The 19,712-nt window shown below is 39.3% G+C and overlaps 2 protein-coding genes and 1 non-coding gene across 5 annotated transcripts in view; all 3 read right to left on the bottom strand.

The window, feature by feature from the left end:
• The window catches only part of LOC105232266 (40S ribosomal protein S8), a 366,487-nt gene that overhangs the window by 189,853 nt on the left and 156,922 nt on the right, over positions 1-19,712 (bottom strand). The window lies entirely within an intron of this gene.
• Positions 1-19,712, bottom strand: part of LOC105232275 (centaurin-gamma-1A) — a 267,016-nt gene that overhangs the window by 175,078 nt on the left and 72,226 nt on the right. The window lies entirely within an intron of this gene.
• On the bottom strand, positions 11,690-11,762 carry Trnak-uuu (transfer RNA lysine (anticodon UUU)). Its single transcript has one exon. It is a non-coding gene; the product is annotated as a tRNA-Lys (tRNA).

The raw sequence follows: 19,712 nt of genomic DNA on the forward strand, positions 1-19,712 counted from the left end.
CCAGCAATTACACTAATCAATTATCGCAAAGCTTTTGAGCCGCTTATCTAATCACAGCTGGCAGCATCCAAGCCAAGCATATGGAATCGGTTTGTATGTGTATTGTTCCAAGGCATTGACTTTCTTGTAATGAAATGAGTATCTAACGAAACCCACTTGCAATTAAGAAAATTGCACACAATGAAAGACGACAAGAAGAAGCAGCAAAAGCAGTAGCTACAGCAGCCAGCGAGATACAATGCTGTCTGGGGTAAATGATGAGTGAAATGAGGGCAAGCGCCTTGTACGGCCGTAATAAATAATTTAAAGCGAGCGTAATGCCACGAAGTGGTTCATTGCAAGTGAGCTGGTGCATTGCCATTGCAACATCGAATGAAGACGCGCCCCGCTGAATGCCTACAATTTTATCTCAGATGTTTATACGAGCTGTCGACAAGCTCAAATTAATTACACAACGTTGCGTAAATAACAGAAAAATGAGCGCGTCGCAGTTTGAAACGAAGTTGAATTTCTGATGGAAGCTTAGGCGAAACTAAAATAAGGTCATACTAAAAGCGGTCTGTACGGTCTGTAAATTAATTTAAACCCGGTGGTGGAAGTCAGAGAAGTTGTAGAAGTCACCTCAAAAAATATCTATTGGTCTATAACTATATCCCTGCAGAAGACCTGTACAAAATTATTACCAATTCGAAGCTATAGTACTTTCCCATCTTTCTGGTAAGTTATTGATTCCATCCTAAATAAACCGCACCTTCTTGACGAGTACCTAAATAATAAATTTTTGATAACCTGTTCTGATGTGAATCGCATTTCAGTGAGGGCGTTCTCTTTCTCCCGGATAAAATGGTGGTCAGAAGCGGTAAGGTCTGGATTATAAGGCGCGTGAGCAAAACCTGTTGCTGTTTTCGAAATAATTTTTAAACGGTTTTGCAACATGAAGCCGAGCGCTGTCATAATGAAATCTAATAGTCTCCTGCCAATTCCCACATTCCGGTCGGTTTTCACCCATCGCTCGCTTCAATTTGATGAGTTGTCGTTGGTAGTGTTTGACATAAATGGTTTCACTCTGTTTTAGAAGCTCGCAATATATCATCACCTTCTGATCCCACCAAATACAGAATCAGAATATCATGGTATCGGTTTGGCTTTCGAATGGCTGGTTGCCAGGGTTAAACCTGGATGATTTTTTGCCTTTAGAGTTGTCGTAGTAAATCCATTTTCATCCGCCACAATCCGATGCAAAAACGACTTTTTTGTCTACTGATCTTCAAAATTGTCTTTCAATGTCTCTTGGCTTCAACTCATTCCTTGCTTTTGAATCTATCCGGCTGTTTTTAAACGTATTGACAAGGATGTTTGAATGAGCCCCAAAGATGCTTTGAGCTCTCCTCATATTTGGCAACAATCTTCATCAAGTAATTCTTTCATTTCCTCTTTTGCAAACTTTTTTGCCGCCCAAAAACACGTTCTACTGCTTCGAAGTCAATATTCCCACTTCTAAATAGTGTTTGAGACGTTCGCTCAGCTGAAGCATGTTCGAAATTAACTTCCACCAAAAAAAGATGACTTTCGACTAAGGTGTTCCTCAAATTATCTAGACGTCAGATTATTTATATTTATGGATTTCGAAAAGGTTTTGTATTCGAAGGTGTTTTCTCAGATTTTGTATCTCACATAGGTAGTCATCGTCGAAGTGGGTCTCACCTTTTTTAGGAAAAGCCTCAGTTACGCAAATTAACTAATTTTTTCTCATTAACTATATATAAAAAGGAGAACACGCAACAAGTGTTGCGGAAGCTACTAAATCATGAAAACAATGGACGAAATTTCGAAACTCAAAATCAACACTGTTTCTCTTTCATCAAAGGCAACATTATCTGCTAAAACACACTGAATTGCAAATAAGATTGCGTTGGTGGCAAAATTAATAACAATAAACCATGTGTGGATGAGAGTAAAGCAATCATCTGCAACACTTCTCAGTAGCATTGTTCTATGCGGCTTGGAGGAGGCTTTTGATACTTTAAGCTGAACTCAGAGAATCCTCACCGAAGCAGTTGCAGTTTGCCATGCCTTCGCCGTTGAAACGGAAAACAAGCTAATAACTTGGTTAATACCAGCAACAAATACATACCAAAATATCCATATTAGATTGTTCAAATGTTTGTGAAGCGATAGGAATACATACTCCACCTATTTGATAACCGTTTGTACCTTCGTGTATGTTCAAGCACATTGTTCGCAACAACAACTTACATATTATATTAAGATGCTTTTCCGCCTCAAAGCGCCATGGCTACATTGTATTACCGTAGCAATTAGTTGAGCTCGGGAACCCGGCGCTGGCTGATAATCGAACTGCCGCACTGTGTCTGATGCAAGGCTGATAAGACACAGCACAAAACGTTTTATTACAATGAAAACAGTTCATTACCGCAGCACTTGGCCGTACGTACACGCTTCATACCGTTAGCTGGTGCCACTAACTCTCACCGTTGCACTGCCAAATGAGCTTCGAATTATGGGCGGTAGTGGGCTAATGGCTAATGGCTGAGCCAACAAACAAACATAGAAATTATGCATTGTTCGGGAGGCGGCGGTGTTGGCTGGCTGCTAGTGGCTATTTGCTTCTGCAGTGGCAAAGTTTACTTAGTAATTAAGAAAATGACAATTAGTCAAGTGGACGTTTTGTAGACGAAATGAAAGATTAGAAGCTCAGATAGTAATTGCCTGGCCTGAGGACAGGCGCAGTTACGCTTACGTAAAAGGCAAAGCATACACATACATATTTATCTGTCTAATCTAGCGTAAATGTAGAAAAACCCCCAGGATATTTGCGCAATGAAGTAAAAGATTAATAATTATTTGATAGAAGCAAAATCTGAAGTAGAAGCATGGTTTTGTTTAGACAAAAACTTAAAAAAAATTACATGCTTTGGTTCGGCAAAGCAGCACTAACTATTAATATTCCTTCACCTGCGCATGAATAGATAGTTAGGTTGGCAGAGTGGCTGTCTAACGACACACCTAGTAGGCCTATTTTGTTACTAATGGGACAAAGGTCCTCTCATTCTACTCTCTTCGCTCTGATGAAATTCATCATTACGAAAAGTATTATCAGTGCAATTTTCGAGGTATTGTCAAGAAACCCTGACCGAAAGTTGTGAATCTTTTCCTATATGGAGCCTTGCATTGGTATAGAAAATGTTCTATAGCCTCCTCCTTTTCTACCTCCACAACTTCTACAATAGTGGTTATATGGCGTTGTTCCATTCATCTCAGCGCCTTTGTCCATCATGCCCTTTTCCTACTCTTTTCTGGAACGGAAGGCAACATTGAGGAATTGGATAGAAACGAGAGCTTTCTAAATATTATAGAATACCCCCTGTTTCTGGCGACTAATGAGGATAAGGAAGCCATCAAATGGGTTTGGTAGTGAACGAGGGCAACACGAAATATCTCCTGCACTCGCGACTTGGCTCCCACGTCACTGTTGATAGTCATAAGTCCTTAGTCATAGACAATTTCGTCTATCTTGGAACTAGTATTAACGCCAACAACAATGTCAGCCTCGAAATCCAACGCAGAATAACTTTCGCCAACAGGTGTTACTTCGGACTGAGAAGTAAAGGCCTCTCTCTACGAACAAAGACTAAACGCTATAAATCACTCATTATTCCCGTCTTGTTATATGGTGCAAAGGCATGGACGATGACAACGATGAGTCGACGGTGCGAGTTTTCGAGAGAAGAGTTCTGCGGAAGATTTATGGTCCTTTGAGCATTGACCGCAGCGAATATCGCATTCGATGGAACGACGAAATTGTAGAAAGTGTTTGCATGTTTGTAGTTATTGGCTCAAAAGGAGCGTATCTTGAAGACGATATCTTAATGTACTTTTTATTCAGTCCGGGTCAAATTTAATCAGATTGTAGAATTAAAAATCTACTCAAATGTTAAAATTGAAAAGGTATACAAACAAGTGGGCACTTGGTGCATTATTATGTCTTGATTAATTTCCGGGCTGCTGAAGCTTTAAAGCTTACCGCCAACAAACAATTTAAAATATTTAACTTTCCTTTTAATGTTCTAACTTTTTTTGAACTTTTTTGAAGTGACCTAAAACCTTTTGTAAGCCGGTTAAAATTAATTTTCGTTGTGTGATTCCACCGCTGCCTGCTCGCACTCAAACAACACCTTGGAGCAGTCACGTGACCACACAATAAATGCATTCAAGCATAAACGACAAAGCACCGAATAAATATTTAAAGCAAATATTTACAGTGTGCGCCAGCAGTATGCATACTCAAATATGCAGGATGGGATTGAGTTGCGTGTAAAAGAAATAAAAAATGCAAGTAGGAGTTGAGCACGAAAGGCCGCCGCCAGTGGTACGTTGCCACCGTTGCCGCTGCCACCTAAAGCCACTATGCTATGCGTCGATTTATTTGCTTTAATTGAATGTTAGCCTACATCCATAGAAGTGGCGGCGCCAGCCAATGGCACTCCTTACGCTCTACTGCCGTTCGCATTTCAGGGAGTTGCTTCAGTTAATATTGCTGTTGCATGGTGTGCGTTGGGCTGTGCGAACATGTGCCTGAGTACTCAGCCAAGTGGCACAAGTGTTTCGATTTTGCGCACATTCCACGCCGCCTAACCGCTCGCCCGCCTTGCTGTTCATAGAAAAAAACGGTTCAGTTTTCAATTTTTTTACATTTGGACCGCCTGCTTACAAGTACTTGATATCCTTTTTGTGTTTTGAGGACTCTTCGTTTTTTGTTTCTCTGCGTTTTATGCCATGCACTTGTACATGATTACATGATTCTTTCGTGCTAGCCTTGCTCTTCATTTGGCGCGCCGACTGTGGCTCATATACATATGTGTGCGAAAATGCTACTGTTTATGCACGTACAATATTGTACATGTATTAGTTGGGGCACCGCATACATGCCACTAACAAATGATGTGTTTGAATTTGCGCACAGGAGTGACACCATAATATCAATGAGCGCAAGTACAGCAACAACAGCAACCACACTTCAAGCATCGGCTGAATGAAACCAGCACAAGAAGCTCGGCTGTCACTAATATTGCGTGTTGTTTTTGTTGTTTGGGAAGCCATTATGGTACGTGTAGCATGTGTGGCAAGGATAATCGCTTGTGTACTTACCAGTTAGCTTACATGGTAATTTAACAATTTAAGCAGCGCTAATACGCCGTGCGAGGGGGAAGCGTGTGCTGGCATTGCTTTCAAATCGTAAAACTACTCAACCGTTAAAAAATGTGAGAACGGCAATTTTAGATGCCATAAAATTTGACGTTGCAATTCGATTTTTGGCAAATGTGCAAAAGTTGCTCACCACTCTCCCCACTGGCTAATAGACCATACCAAATTTGGACCTTCGTGAACACATTGAGAATTTTAGAGAGGGAAAAGGTCTTTTGAAGGGATTTTATGGTATCCTACCCTTGAAAACCATTTTAACAATAATGATACAGACGAACAATCGGCTGAATTTCGTGGCATAGGTGAGCCGAAGCCGAAAAAACTACGTCAAAGCATGTCAAACATCAAGGTTATGTTGACAATTTTCTGACCTTCTGACCGGCCAAACTGTCAACAGGTAACACTATTTGAGTGTTGTGCGTCGTTCTGCATAAAAAAAGGCCGGAATTGTGGAACCAATAATACGTCTCAACCAGCGTATTCGCCAGATTAAGCTCGGTGTGATCTTGGCTCTATGTGGCTATTCAGCAAACTCAAACAATCGCTCGGGGAAACCAGAAAGGTGAAAGTTTGAATAGGAAATCGCAGGTATCAGTTACAACTTGAAAACAAGGGCGTGGCAACGAGTAGGTTTAAGTAGCATACAAATCTCCTAAACCACTTAGGATACAATAACCAAATTTGCCCAGAACAAGGACTTGGTTCGAAACCAGTTTTAGACCTACAGTCTCTTAGACAAAGTTCCGTTTTTTGGCTCCCCGTAAACCGACCGCTTTATAGGGACCAGTGTCAAAATAATACGTACGGCGTGGCACCACCCAAATGTAGGTGAAAACTTATATCTCGGGGTCTACTCAACCGATATTACATAATTTGGAATCAGGTAATATTATCAGCGAAATCAGACAAAAACCACGAAATTTTAAATTCCATCTGTTTCTTTCACTTTCCAGTATAAAAATAAAAAGCAATTAATATATTCCGAGATGTGCCACCTTACGTTTAAACATCTCATGACCAAAACTATTCAAGCTCCCAGATACCGAATATGTCGACGCCAGCTCTTATTGCGAACGTTTTACCGCAAATAACGGCCAACCTCTCAGATATACTATTGAAATTCGAAAAGATTTTTACACTGTTTTGATCCTTGTAATTTGCAAGAGTATAAAATGTTCGTTTACACCCGAACTTCGCGCTTCCTTACTTGTTAAATACTTTCTTCATAAAAAGCAAACGGAAAGGTATCAGCTGCGTTATGCTTCCGGGTTATCTAATCGCCACTATAAAATACGTAGAGAACACAGTACTAAGTAGTAGAAACAGAAATAATAATGCTCGTGATATGGTCGTATCAAGCGCTAACATCTGTCGTAGAATTTCCTCCGAACATTATTTAATAAAGCTTTGTAAGGAAAATTTTACGGCATTCGGCGACAAAAGTTTCAGCTTACAAACTTTATTTGCAGCAGTCAATATCCTCGAGGCAAAAACAAAGCGAAATAGCAAACAACGATGGCAAGGGTGTTGGCGGGCTAGCGTGTAAGCGCACTACTTCCCTTTCCGAGAATGCTACAAACATCGAACCAGCGCAGAAAGCGAGAGTTTCCAGGTGAGCATAAGGAAATCATGAAAAAGTAACGGTACTACCGGTAGCGGAAGTGACAGGTGAGTAAGCGCGCAAATATCTCTGAAAGTAACGCAAAAGTTTATGAGCAAACGCCGGCTGCAGGAAGGATGGGTACGCAGTAAAGAAAGGGTGCAAGTGGCAATCGGCAACTTGTGTAAGTAAAAGCTTGCTTGCGCACTTGCGACAGGGCAGTCTGTCTTGAATTATGTCGCAGCAACGTGCGCAATGTTAAATTAATAAAATTACAGTCACAAGCGAAGGCACACGCGCCGCAACACACACACATATACACACGCATACATACATAGACAGATGTGGAGTTATGGAAATAAAAATGATTCAGGCGATGTCGCAAAGTTTTGCGTTCAGCGTGGCAATGCGGAAAATGTAACTGGTTAACCGTTAAGAGCAGGCTGCGGTGTGAGCTGTGCGTCTGCGGGCTGCTGCGCACAGCTGGTGCGTCTAAAGTTTTGCCTGGAGCCGGCGCTGCATGCGAAGCCAAATAGCGACAGAGATTAGGTAGTCTAAGTGGCCGTTGAAGTCCGTAAAGTGTCAGTGCTTAAGGAGTTTGTGCATGAAGAAACTTTTACTTGGAGATATATGTGAGACGAGACACAAGGACGTAAGAGGGTGTGTGTTTCTGTGTGCATGATTTGAGCATTTTTGAAATTTTAATAACAAACGCAGCAAAGCTGTGCTAACAAACTTTAATTAAGCTTCAGCTGGGCATAGAAATGTCTGAATTATGGAAAGCCATATTACAGCGGCTTAAGAACGTTAAGAGTACATAAAAGCTTTGCAGATTAATTATTTAAAAACGAAAATTGAAAGAAGTGATTTTGCAAAGTAAATCGAGACCTTAAAAGCGGACTTACTGAAGTAATATATTATATCAAATTTGACCCGGACTGCATGGGTTTGCCAATATTGATCACGTTTTCGGATGTTAGCCGTACACCATTCTTGGCAATCTCGTCCACTCTTTCATCGCCCTCGATGCCTTTGTGTTCTGACATCCAGTATAAGTGAAGTTGCTTACTTCTGGCAACACTTTCCACTGCTGCCCTACTTCCCAAAACACTTTTGGTCGATATGCGATACGCGGTTACTGCCTTGATTCCTGCTTGGCTGTTTAAGTAGATGTTGACTCTGGATCTGACTGCAGGTGCATTAGAGGTCAGCTCCGAGGCTTTCGCAATAGTAAAAACCTCAGCTTGAACTCGGTTTTACATGAGTTTTATGAATAGGATGTCGACATTTTCCGAAAATGTAGCAAGTAGCGCTGCAGAAATGAGCCGAAATCGGAAAAAAAACGACGTCGAAGAAATCGGTCAAAAATACGATTAGTTTTTGATTTCCGCGCGATGGTTCACCATGTCTTCGATTCACAGGTCAAATGGTAAATAAGGGATCTACTTGGGCGTTCTGGTCAAGGGCTATTTTTTCGGCGATCTAACCCCGTTTGGATCGGTGAGTATTAATTTAAGTCTAAACCGGATTTATGAGCTTAAAAACTCAAAGATTTTTCACCACGATAAGCCCCGTAACCATGTTTGACTTTTTGGCCAAAAACGCGTAACGAGTATCATTGTTCAGTCGACGAATTGACGCCCTGACTGCTGCTGCTTTCGAAACTGAAAAATTCGCTCCGAGGTGCGGATTGCTGTGTCGATTAATGCCATCAAAAGTCATTCACTGAAGGTACTGCATGGAAAATTTGATTATTCGAAGGCGATAATAAAGATTTGTATTAAAATACGTGAAAATGTGTTTTGTTTGTCAGTCCGGATCAAATTTGGTTTGGTTTGCTTAACACAATCGTTACCGTGCAAATATGGGCTATTGCCTATTGAGCTCTCTCTCCGCCTCTATCTCTGTCCATGTCGACAAGTATCTGTCAGCGATATCGATTTGACCCATTTCAATCAACCGACAATGCCGTATATACAAAATTTACAGTTTTGCCGTAAACCTAAAAAATTTCTGCTAATCATACTTGACCGCTAAGTGTGTGCATGACAACAAACCCATATTAATATGTGGCACCATCATCATATGGAGTGATGTGCGCACATGTAATTCGAATAAAAATCTCGCCTGAATCTGTCAGCTACACGTTTTGGCACAAATTGAAAAGTTAGTTATGGGCATTAAAACGGTAATGAAACCGCAGCTATGCAACAGACCGCAAATGAACGGAAGACCAATACGAAAAAAGCACAAATGGAAAAATAATAATAACAATTGGAGAAAAACTTGAAAAATATGCCTGTGCTGTAGGAAGTGGGGAAAATTGAGATGGGCAAAAAAATCAAGAACAACAATAATAGTAAAAAGGCATGTAAAATAAAAATCCGCAGGCAAGCGGCCACTCAGTCATCGAATAAAAGGCCGGTGAAACCAAACAGCTGGCCAATGTGAATGCTCACATACAAACATACATATGTACAAATACAACATATAGTGGCTGAATAACAGAGCAGAGCCTGACAGACAAGTAGACAGTAGGTAGCAGACAGACACGGAGTCACATAAAGACAGACACCAGTATCTTGCTACATGTGCACAAACGAATGACTAAAGCGTCGGCTATAACTGCGCTCGCCAGCTTCTGGGCCGTTTTGCAAGCTTTGCGCGCCCATTCAGGTGTCAATGAACGTGTCTGAAAAAAAATGCGATAAAATTTATTAAACTAAAAATAGCAAAATACTGCAAAGAAGAGGTGGGGGCAGGTAGCGATGGCGTCGAGTTAGGCGAATGGGTACAAAGATGGACTTAGATAAAAAATTTGAGCAAAAAGTAAATGATTAGCAGCAGCAAAAATATGTGTGAGCAGATTTATATATCATTTTATAGACGTATGTATTTAATATACATATATATAAGTATATAGTATAAGGTTGTAGATACACGCTGACTCGTCGGACAATTGTAAGCGAAGTTATTTCCAAATCGTATATTGAATTTAGCGTAAACGTGAATATTGTAAAAATACAACGCTCGATGTAAGCAAGTGAGTGATACCTCCATGCCGAAATGCGTAACTGTTCGTAGTGCTAGTCTCGGATGTGTAACCAAACGCATTTTTCAGATACCGTTCCGCGTTGCTGAATATGTGGTGAATCATTGGAGCGCAACTGGTATGCTGAGCATACATGTTTTTTGTTGTTGTTAGTTAATGCAATTCAGTTTTATTTTCCATACGTTATTTTCTGTGGTTTGCGTTAAATTATAATTTTTATACCCTGAACGAGGTGTAATAAGTTTACGACGATGTTTGTAACCGCTGAAATGGCGGAGATCCTATAAAATAGTATGTATATACATACATAAATGATCGGCGTGACGAGCTGAGTCCATTTAGTCGCGTTCGGTCCTTATAAACGCGAACTAGTCCCGCAGTTCCTGAGATATCGATCTGAAAATTTGCACCCGCCCTTTTCTCACCAAAAAGCTTCTCATTTATTGAAGCCGTCGATATCGGACCCTTACAGCCTACAGCTGCCATACAAACTAACCGACAAAAATCAAGTCATTCTAAGAAAAACGTTTTATTTGAAGAGATATCTTGGCGGAATTTTGCATAGATTACTTTCCAAGACAATGCAAAAATGTCAGAAGAAATTGTTCAGATCGAACCACTATAGCATATAGCTGTCATACAAACTGACCGATCCAAACCAAATTCTTGTATGAACAACTTTTATATTTGCCGAGATATCTTAATGAAATTTAGCATATATTACTTTCCAAGGCAACACTACAATCTCGGAAGAAATTATTCAGATCGGACCACTTTAACATATAGCTGTCATACAAACTAGCCGATCCAAACCAAATTCTTGTATAAGAAACTTTTTTATTTGTCTAGGGATCACTACGAAATATGGTATGGAGTATTACCCAAGGCAATGCTACAAACTTGGAAGAAATTGTTCAGATCGGACCACTATAGCATATATCTGTCATACAAACTAAACAATCACAATCAATAAATATAAACTTTGTTATTATTTTATGCTACAAGAAATGCGCCTGTGCAGGGTATTATAGCTTCGCTGTAGCCGAAGTTAACGCTTCCTTCTTTTTCCTCTTTAAATTGATAGATTTTCTTTTTATGTTGTAATATTTTATAAATTTTATTATTGTTATCTTTAATTGCATTGCTTTCATAGTGCAAAGTAATACAATTGCTGTATAATAAACTCTTTTTTTTTAATTAATATTTCCTACTTATTTAAAAAAAAATATTACGCATACATTTACATCTACACGCATATCAGAAACTCTAATCGCCATACATCACTTATTTACAATAATAAGCATCTTCTGCGCCTATTTGCCGCACTAAGAGCAACAACACTTTCAACACACTCAACCAACTGAGATAAAAATAGCAAATAACGCTTCGGAACAAGAGGCCGCCGCCATAAAAAACGAACTCGAAGTATTGAAATAGGCAGAATAAACATGAAATGCTGGTAAAATGTTACAATAATAACAACTGCGAATAAGCAAATGTCAAAAACGTCAGCATAGCTACGCTATGTGGCATGATTAATGTGGGGCACGGACGATTTTCTGGTACAAAATGCTACAACTCACTCAACAACTCAGTTGTTTAGCGCTGCTCCACTTGCCAGACAAGAGCATTCAGTGGCAATTTGTTTTATGAATTTCTATTTGTGCCAAAGCAATAACTGCAGGCATAGAAATGTTCCAGTTAAATACTATTGTCTGTATACATTTAATGCAAATTGCTAATACTTAACAATTCACTTAAATAATAAATAGAAAAAGTTTTAATAGAAAAATAAAAAAAAAAAGTATTGCCGCCCGAGCAGGGACTTGAACCCTGGACCCTTGGATTAAAAGTCCAATGCTCTACCGACTGAGCTACCCGGGCATATATTTACACATTGTCAAAGTGATCATAACACAGCAAGCAGCTGTGTTCTGTGTGAAACGAACACACACACATTGACAATTTTGTGATACCTTTCTCTTATTGGAAAGAGGATCTAACTAGAATAACTTATTTATAATTTAATGCCATGTATCTAATTGGAGAGGATTTATGGGCGCACTGCTGTTATATGAGGCATGAGCTTTCACAAGTGCTATTGGACTTCCATTTACAAATGAACATATATTGTAGGTTAAGTGGAAGTTTAGTTGAAAGAGATTTTTACGCATGCATTTTTATTAAGAGTGTATTCTGGTCTACAAATTAAAGCAAAACCGATTTTTTTATACTTTCAAAGTTTAACTATTCACGAATATGTCTACGATAGAGTTTTTCAAAATTCAGATTATTTTTAAAGATATTATTATATAGATTGTTCAATAAGTTTTGTCACACAGGAAATCATAGGCAAAATGCAGGATATGGTTTTGGAAGATCGTCGATTGACAGAGAGAGATTTAGTAGAGGCTCTAAACATCTCATTAGGCAGTGTGAGCCATATTTTAAGTGAAGTTGTGGGTTTTAGAAAGTGGTGTGCACAATGGTTGCCGTATTCGCTAACAATGGAAACAAAACACATTCGAGTGCGACTTTCGCAGCACCATTTGGAGCGTTTTAAAAAGGATAAAGTGGACATGAGCGTCGATTAATCACTATGGATGAGGCTTGGGTCTATCACCATAATCTTGAATTAAAACAAGAGGCTAAAGAATGGTGTGAATCTGGTTGTTCGGCTTCGAAACGAGTTCATGTCCGGAAATCGGCCAGGAAGGTTATTGCATCAGTTGTTTGGGATGCGAGAAAAATGTTGTTTGTGAATGACTGCAAACTGGCAAAACAATTAATTCTGAATATTATTTCAATCTTTTGGATCAGTTGAAGGAAAAAATTCGTGAAAAAATACCCGATTTGCAGAAGAAAAATGCTTTTTCAGCAGGACCGTGTGGACAATGCACCGTGTCAGAAGAGCATTTTAACAATGGCTAAGAACAATGAATTAATGTTCGAATTGTTGGAGCATCTACCAGATTTGGCCCCCATTCCGACTTCCATTTGTTTCCAGAACTCAAAAAACTTATGCATGGCAAGCGTTTTTCATCAAATGAAGAGGTCATAGCGACTGTTGAAGCGTTTTTGTCGACCTTTCGGCTCTCACTTTAGGGATGGGATCCACAGATTGGAGGGTCGTTGTTGCAAATTTATTAATGTTCATGGAGATTATACTGAATAATAAAGTGTATTTTAAATCGTAAAATTGTGTTTTTCTTATCAAACGGCCAAACTTATTGAACTACCTGGTATGTATGTTGCGACTTTTTAAGCACTAAAGGCGTTTTCGGTTGAGTTTAGGTATTTTCTCGTAAAGGGTAATTCTAATTTTCGCAATCCAGATTCGCTGGAATATGTTTTTGGCCGCCGCTTTGCTGCAGCAAATTTAAAGCTACATATTATTAAATTTTATCTATCTAATATTATGCTTTTATGTCTGTATGTATGTTTGTAAATAGCAAATAATGTCGCTGGGGCGCGTGATGGACACAAGTTAGGTAAGAGGTAAGAGAGCAACAAACCGAAGAGATCAACGCTCCAAATCTGTTCCAGTTTCGTCGCTGGCGCTTTTCAAAGTTGGCTTTTGTGCTCGGTTGCACTGTCAAGTGACGTGCAACATCTGCAATGTTAACGATGACATTGTTGTTTATTAAGATTTTTTTGCATATTTACATATACATACATATGTATATATTTGTTGCTGTTTTTGATGTCTCCATTATTGCTTTTATTGTTGAGGGTAAAATGGGCAGCAAGATTTGTGGGGTAATAGAGGTTTATGGGCACAAAAATATATGCATGTATGTATCTATATGTAAGTATTTGTGTGAACTCGCTCTACCAAAAACAAATGGATACGGCGTTGTCGTGCTACCCTCATAACTCCATCACCGTGTTGTTACTGTTGTTTTGCTTTTAGCTGCTGTTTTGTGGAAATTGATGCAAATATGCTGCACAATACTTTTATTTGCTGCATATTTTGCCTCTTCGCAGTGCCACCGTCGATACACGCCTTGACTCAGTCACACGATAGTTACATATTTACATATCTATGTGAGTGTGGACCCATGCATGTGTTGCTGCTGACGGCGAGCGCTGGTGAGCTGCCACACAGTTGCAAAAATTCCCGCTTGGCAAGGTGCCATGAAATGCAAATCTGCCATCTTTTTCATTTATTTATTTTTGTTGCATGCATTTTTAGACATGCTTGGGTGTGTATTATATTTATATCTCTTTGGATGTTTATTATTGCTGCAACTCACATTTATTTGTATTATTATTTGCATTGAGAAAATTCAAAATACTCAACTGTCGCATTTATTTACTTTGATTGAAAGGTAGATCGTCTGTCGGCAATCAGCGTAACGAAAATTTCAGCAAGTGGCAACATTATTTGCAGAATTTTGATATTGGTATAACGATAGTGCGTCCTTGAAGGGCATTTAAGTGACTAGAAAATAAAATTTTTTTAAGGGCTCTTGAAGGTTTTAAATACTAAATCGTTTATTGTCAGAGCCTTTTTGAGAGAGAATACAAATTCTAAAATGTTTAAGGGGCTCGGGACTTTTGGGAATTAAAAAACAACTATTCAATTAATCGATTTAAGTCAATTAAAAAAAAAAATTGAATCAATCGTTACAATTCTTTAAAAACTTTCAAAATAGGCACCGATGCGGCTCCGTGAATGCCTAATGTAGAATATCCGATAAAAACCTCCGATTGCGGTAAGATGAATTTTGTTTGCTAAGGGCAAGTGATTCGGTAAATCCCGTTCTACCCTTGGCCAAAAGGATCTTGCAGCCGTACTGGAGCGGGTAGTCGACCAGCGTCCGCTAAGCGCACGAGAGGTGCGTGGGTCTAGTGCTAGATCGCAAGACGGTCATGAAGATCGAATAGGGTCTCATTCCAATGTGACTGGGATAATGGTGCCCCCACTGGTCAGGTAATCGGCTGTACAGTTACAAACGAGTCTGATGATGATGAAGTAGTTTGAAGTTATTTCTAGTGTGGACAGACATTCCGTGACTAGCTTTAAGCACACAGTTAGCGAACTCAACGCTAGTACTGCCGCAGTAATTTCTGAGCGATTGCTTACCACCCTAAAGGTGGAATGTTTGAAAAATAGTACAATGATCCGCTAACCTAATTTCTGGAAAAGGGTACAATGGTCCAGTAACCTAATACTTCTATTGACGGAAAGCACAATTCCCACAACAGTCCATTCTATTATACCGGATTTTATCCGGCAAAGGGTTGTTATTTCGAGGATCTAACTATGTATGTTTGAATCGGTAAGGAATAATTGCTGGAAAGCTCCTTACAGAAAACTCCCCCTAAAACTTTTTCTCTTCGCTTCGACCCATCCTTCTTCACTCATCTCACTGCGCCTCTTTTTCAGCGTCTGCTACACATATTCCTAGTCGGTATGCAAGACAAAAATATATATATTTTTTTGGACTGATGATCTTTAATTGTTAATAAAGAACAAATGTTGTGTTATCTTTTAATTAAATAAATTGTATAACAGTAAATGAAGAAGTATCTCCACAATATTACGAAATTTTCTTTTCCAATTGCCTTTTTTCTTCAACGCGGTTTATTTCAAAAACTGTTTTCGTAATTTTCGGCTGCACGCGAGGCTAAAAATAAATGTATTGCATAGCAAGTAAGTGTATTGCAACGGCGCAAGTCACGCTAGACAGAACGAGCAATTAATGGCAACGAAAAAAAAAAATAATAATTAGAAACATATGTACATACGCCTAAAGATATTTATTTTTCTACGCAAAATGCCGAAATGCCGAAACTAATAAAATTAGTGCGGACCTGTGTGCAGACATGTGTAAAAACGCTAAAAGCAAATGGGTCAACAATTTGCGCTAGCTTAAAATTCATATTTACACAACTCAAAATTTATTTAAACAAAACACCAGACAGATTGCATGAACTGTCAAAAATATTTGTTTTTCGTTTCGCATTTGTCTATTCATTAAGTATTTGCATTTGCGGGCATCACACACGCCTGAGTCTGAGTCAGCCAAATTTTTACTAGCTGCACAAAATAAACACCGTAAAACTACTATAAACCGGAATATGAACTGAAATGCCAGCAAAACGCACAAATTTGAATATTTGCCAACAAATTTCGAAAACATTTATTTTTTGTGTCTTCTTTTATTATTCATTACTTGTGCGCATAAAAATATGCATAAATATAGAGAAGCGCCTGAAAAAAGCAAGTGTCTGGTTGCAGACGCCGGTCCGCGGAAATGTCAACAAAGCGTAATTTTCGAAAATAAAAGTAAGTATAAAGTAAACAAACGATACACCAACAAAAGAGCTAAAAATATTTGCTTTCCAATTAATACGATAACGGAATTCAATGAGCGCTTCACTTGGTCAGGCAAAAAATTCAGATTCTCTATGAGATGACTATTTTAATCTCTAAATGTGATAATGTGGGGTTTTACGAAGCAAAAATATTTAAATTTCCTGATTTTGTATTATGGAGTTTTGGCACAAGAGTGATCTCGCTCTTTATACCTACTCGACCGGAGTCTTTTCTAAGATTTCCAAGCCAATCGTCCAACTCGTTTTCGAGATCTGATGTATAAACACAAAACTTCCTACCATACTTAAAGTGTCTGTTTCTAGACATTTTATAGAATAATTATATCTTAAACAGGTTATATTAAGCTGCTTTGACATCGGAGATTCTGTTATCTGTTATATTCTTAGCAACTGAACTCCATCTGGTTTCACAAAGGACCAAACTGGTCTGCCCACTAGATTAACCTATCCTAAATGATCAGCGTGATGAACTAAATCGATTTTGCACCCGTATGTCTGTTCGTTTCTCTTACTATATATACGTGAACTAGTGTCTCAGTTTTTGAGATATGGATCTGAATTTTTTCATACGGATCACTATAGTATATGGCTGTCATACAAACTGAACGAAAGGAAACAAGTGCTTGTATGGAAAACTTTTTCATTTCAGAAGATATCTTCACGATATTTGGCATAGATTATTGTCTAAGACAACGATGCAATCGCCGAATAAATTAGAGATCGGATCGCTATAGCATATAGCTATCAAAAGTCCCTGTATGGAAAACTTGTTTATTTGATAAGACTTCTTTACGAGATTTATTGCTCAAGGCAAGACACGGGATTGGAAATTCTCCGTTTATACTTTCCATATCGGACCTCTATAGCAGATAGCTGCCATAATGTCGAACCCCTAAACTAGTTGATAGATACAAACAAAAATTGTCGAAAAGTTTCTTGAATTAACTGGCTTGATTTATACATATTTTGGGACACTGTAAATATTATTATACTTTTCTGATCTATTTTTTTTAAAGCTTTGCCTTCAGTGCTACCTTTCTAACAAATACCGTTCTAATAAAGTGTAAATAATGACGCAACGCTTCACCTTAGCTGACGGCATACTTTAAAGCACTTAAAATCACCTTTGAATTTTTTATAACCGTACCAGGGCAAAAAGGGGTTAAAAGCGACGATGAAATTTTATGCAAATTCGTAAATGTGCTGAACATCAAAGTGCAGCAAATTTTCACGCCGCGTTGGGCTGATTAAGTTTGCCGGTTAGGCAAACGCGCAAGCAAGTAGGCTGGCTAGCAGGAAGCGCGTTAAGCGCGAGTTTGGCTGAGGCATGTTCGTGCAAGGAAGCCTACACTTAGGCGCTGCACTACTTGCAAATTACATTTGCATATTAAATTATGCGCGAAATGATGTTGAACATCGGCTGTCTGTCATAGGTCTTCAACGCGTGATTTCTCAACGCCGCCCCCCACAGCTCGCACTTTCGCTGGATTTAAGAGATTGTCATTTACGCGCTACAAAGATGATTGCTCGTCGGCAATCACTTTAGACGGAACTTCGGTTCTTATTAACCCTTGCTTGGCAGACTTCGCATAAAACCCTGGCAGTCAATACGCGCAACTAAATTTGTGCTTATGTAACGCGTCTAACGGTATGCATTACTGTAAAACTAAGCGTATATGTGAGCGAGCAAATGTCAATTCAAATAAGAGCTCCAATCACTCATACTCGGTACCCCGGGCACCGACGTTGCCATTACGTTAATGCGCATATGTGCGCCAGACTTGGAGGGCGGAGGTACGAAAGGGTTGGGGGCCTTCACAATCACTTCACTGCAGCAAACAACTGTAAACATTTGAGTGCGCGAAGGAGTTGTGGTGTTGGCCTTGATGGCAGTGGCGTAGCTGTTGAAGTGTGGGTGCTGATGTTGCCTACATTTGGGCGTATAATGGCGGCCACATCAATGCGTACAACAATAACAAAAGCTTGAGCGACATGCGCTACAATTACTATCACTGACAATGACATCGTCAAACAAATGATCCACCACCTCCTGCTGAAATGTCAGCGCCAGCAACCGCAGCGTATGCAAACACAAAAACAATAGCAAAGTGGCGAGTGGCGCAGCGCAGCGCGTAACTAACCCAATGCAAACAATTGTACTTCCGGCCACAGTCAATTATGTCGTTTGATTGTTGTTGAGTACAAGCACAGCCACAAACATGCATGAGCGCCACATGCTACATGCCACATGACACAGGTTAAAATAAGTAAAATTTATAATGCGTTGTAAGCGTTATGTCTGCCAAGACAGCGGCGTGTGGTTGGGCGGTTTTAAGTGCAGTCCGCGGCCTGCTATAGCCACTCATACAAACATACACAGGCACTTACATATGAAAGAGTATGCCAAACGAAGGACGAGAAGAAATGCTTTGCAATAGACACATGAGTGCGCATGATAAATGATTCCTGCGTAGAATACTTTTAGGCGCAGAATAGCTGTATCCACAGTTTTGTTTTGATGAGGAGAAGGTCGTTGAGTTTTTTTTACAGAAATTGGCTTTTACAAATATGAACTCTTAACTACAAAGATAATAACAGACTGCGTAAGTTTGTTTTCAAAAACAAGGGGCCTTTAAGGGGTTATATCCACTTGGGAATTTTAAAAAATCTATGTTTTTGTCAAGTATGTCGAATTTTGAGAATATTCTCGCTAATAGTTTCAGAGTTGTTAAGGAAATTTTGTTTAAATCAGGTGAACTAGCCGACTTGACTGGTCCTTGGGTCATTACCTGTATTCATGAGTTATTATATTATATCTTTTTGGTCTTAAATTTTATATAATAAGATTTTCCTCACCTCCAGACGTCGTTTTCCGGAGATCGGTTTGGACCGAGAACACAAAACTTCGTCTATTGCCTATCTATAGACAGGCCGCCATGCACTTCGTCCTTACTTCTGTTCTCGACCCATTGGGAGTCAAAGGAGCTTTTCGTTGAAGCATCATCCTCCTAGCGTACAACATGGCCTACCAAGTGCATTCGTTGCATGCCGCCGTGTAGCTCATACAGTTTGTGGTTTCATATGATATTTATCGTTACAGCTCCAAAGGCCTTCCAGAGAGCAATTCTATCGAATATTAATACGACGCTAATAAGGAGAGACTTATGATATAGAGCATAATTTTTATTCTTCGAGAAAGTGATCTGCTACTCGGTTTAAAACTGATTCCAAAGTAGCATCTCGTGGCAAAAATAAATTTGCGATTGGTGAAATCCTGGTTCCGTGGTTCACTAGACTCGAGGGATCTTTGTATGGTTTCAAGGAATTTTGTTTTGTTCTCGTTCATCACAAAACCAACTTCTTTCGCCGTTTTTTCTAGGTTGAAAAAGGCTGTGCTAACGACTTTGTTGATAAGACCTACGCTGTCAATATTGTCTGCGTACCTTAGTAGCATTGTACTTTTAGAGTAAACAGTGCCATTGCGGTTCA

This window comes from Bactrocera dorsalis, chromosome 1, assembly GCF_023373825.1.
Source record: "Bactrocera dorsalis isolate Fly_Bdor chromosome 1, ASM2337382v1, whole genome shotgun sequence".
Taxonomy (NCBI): domain Eukaryota; kingdom Metazoa; phylum Arthropoda; class Insecta; order Diptera; family Tephritidae; genus Bactrocera; species Bactrocera dorsalis.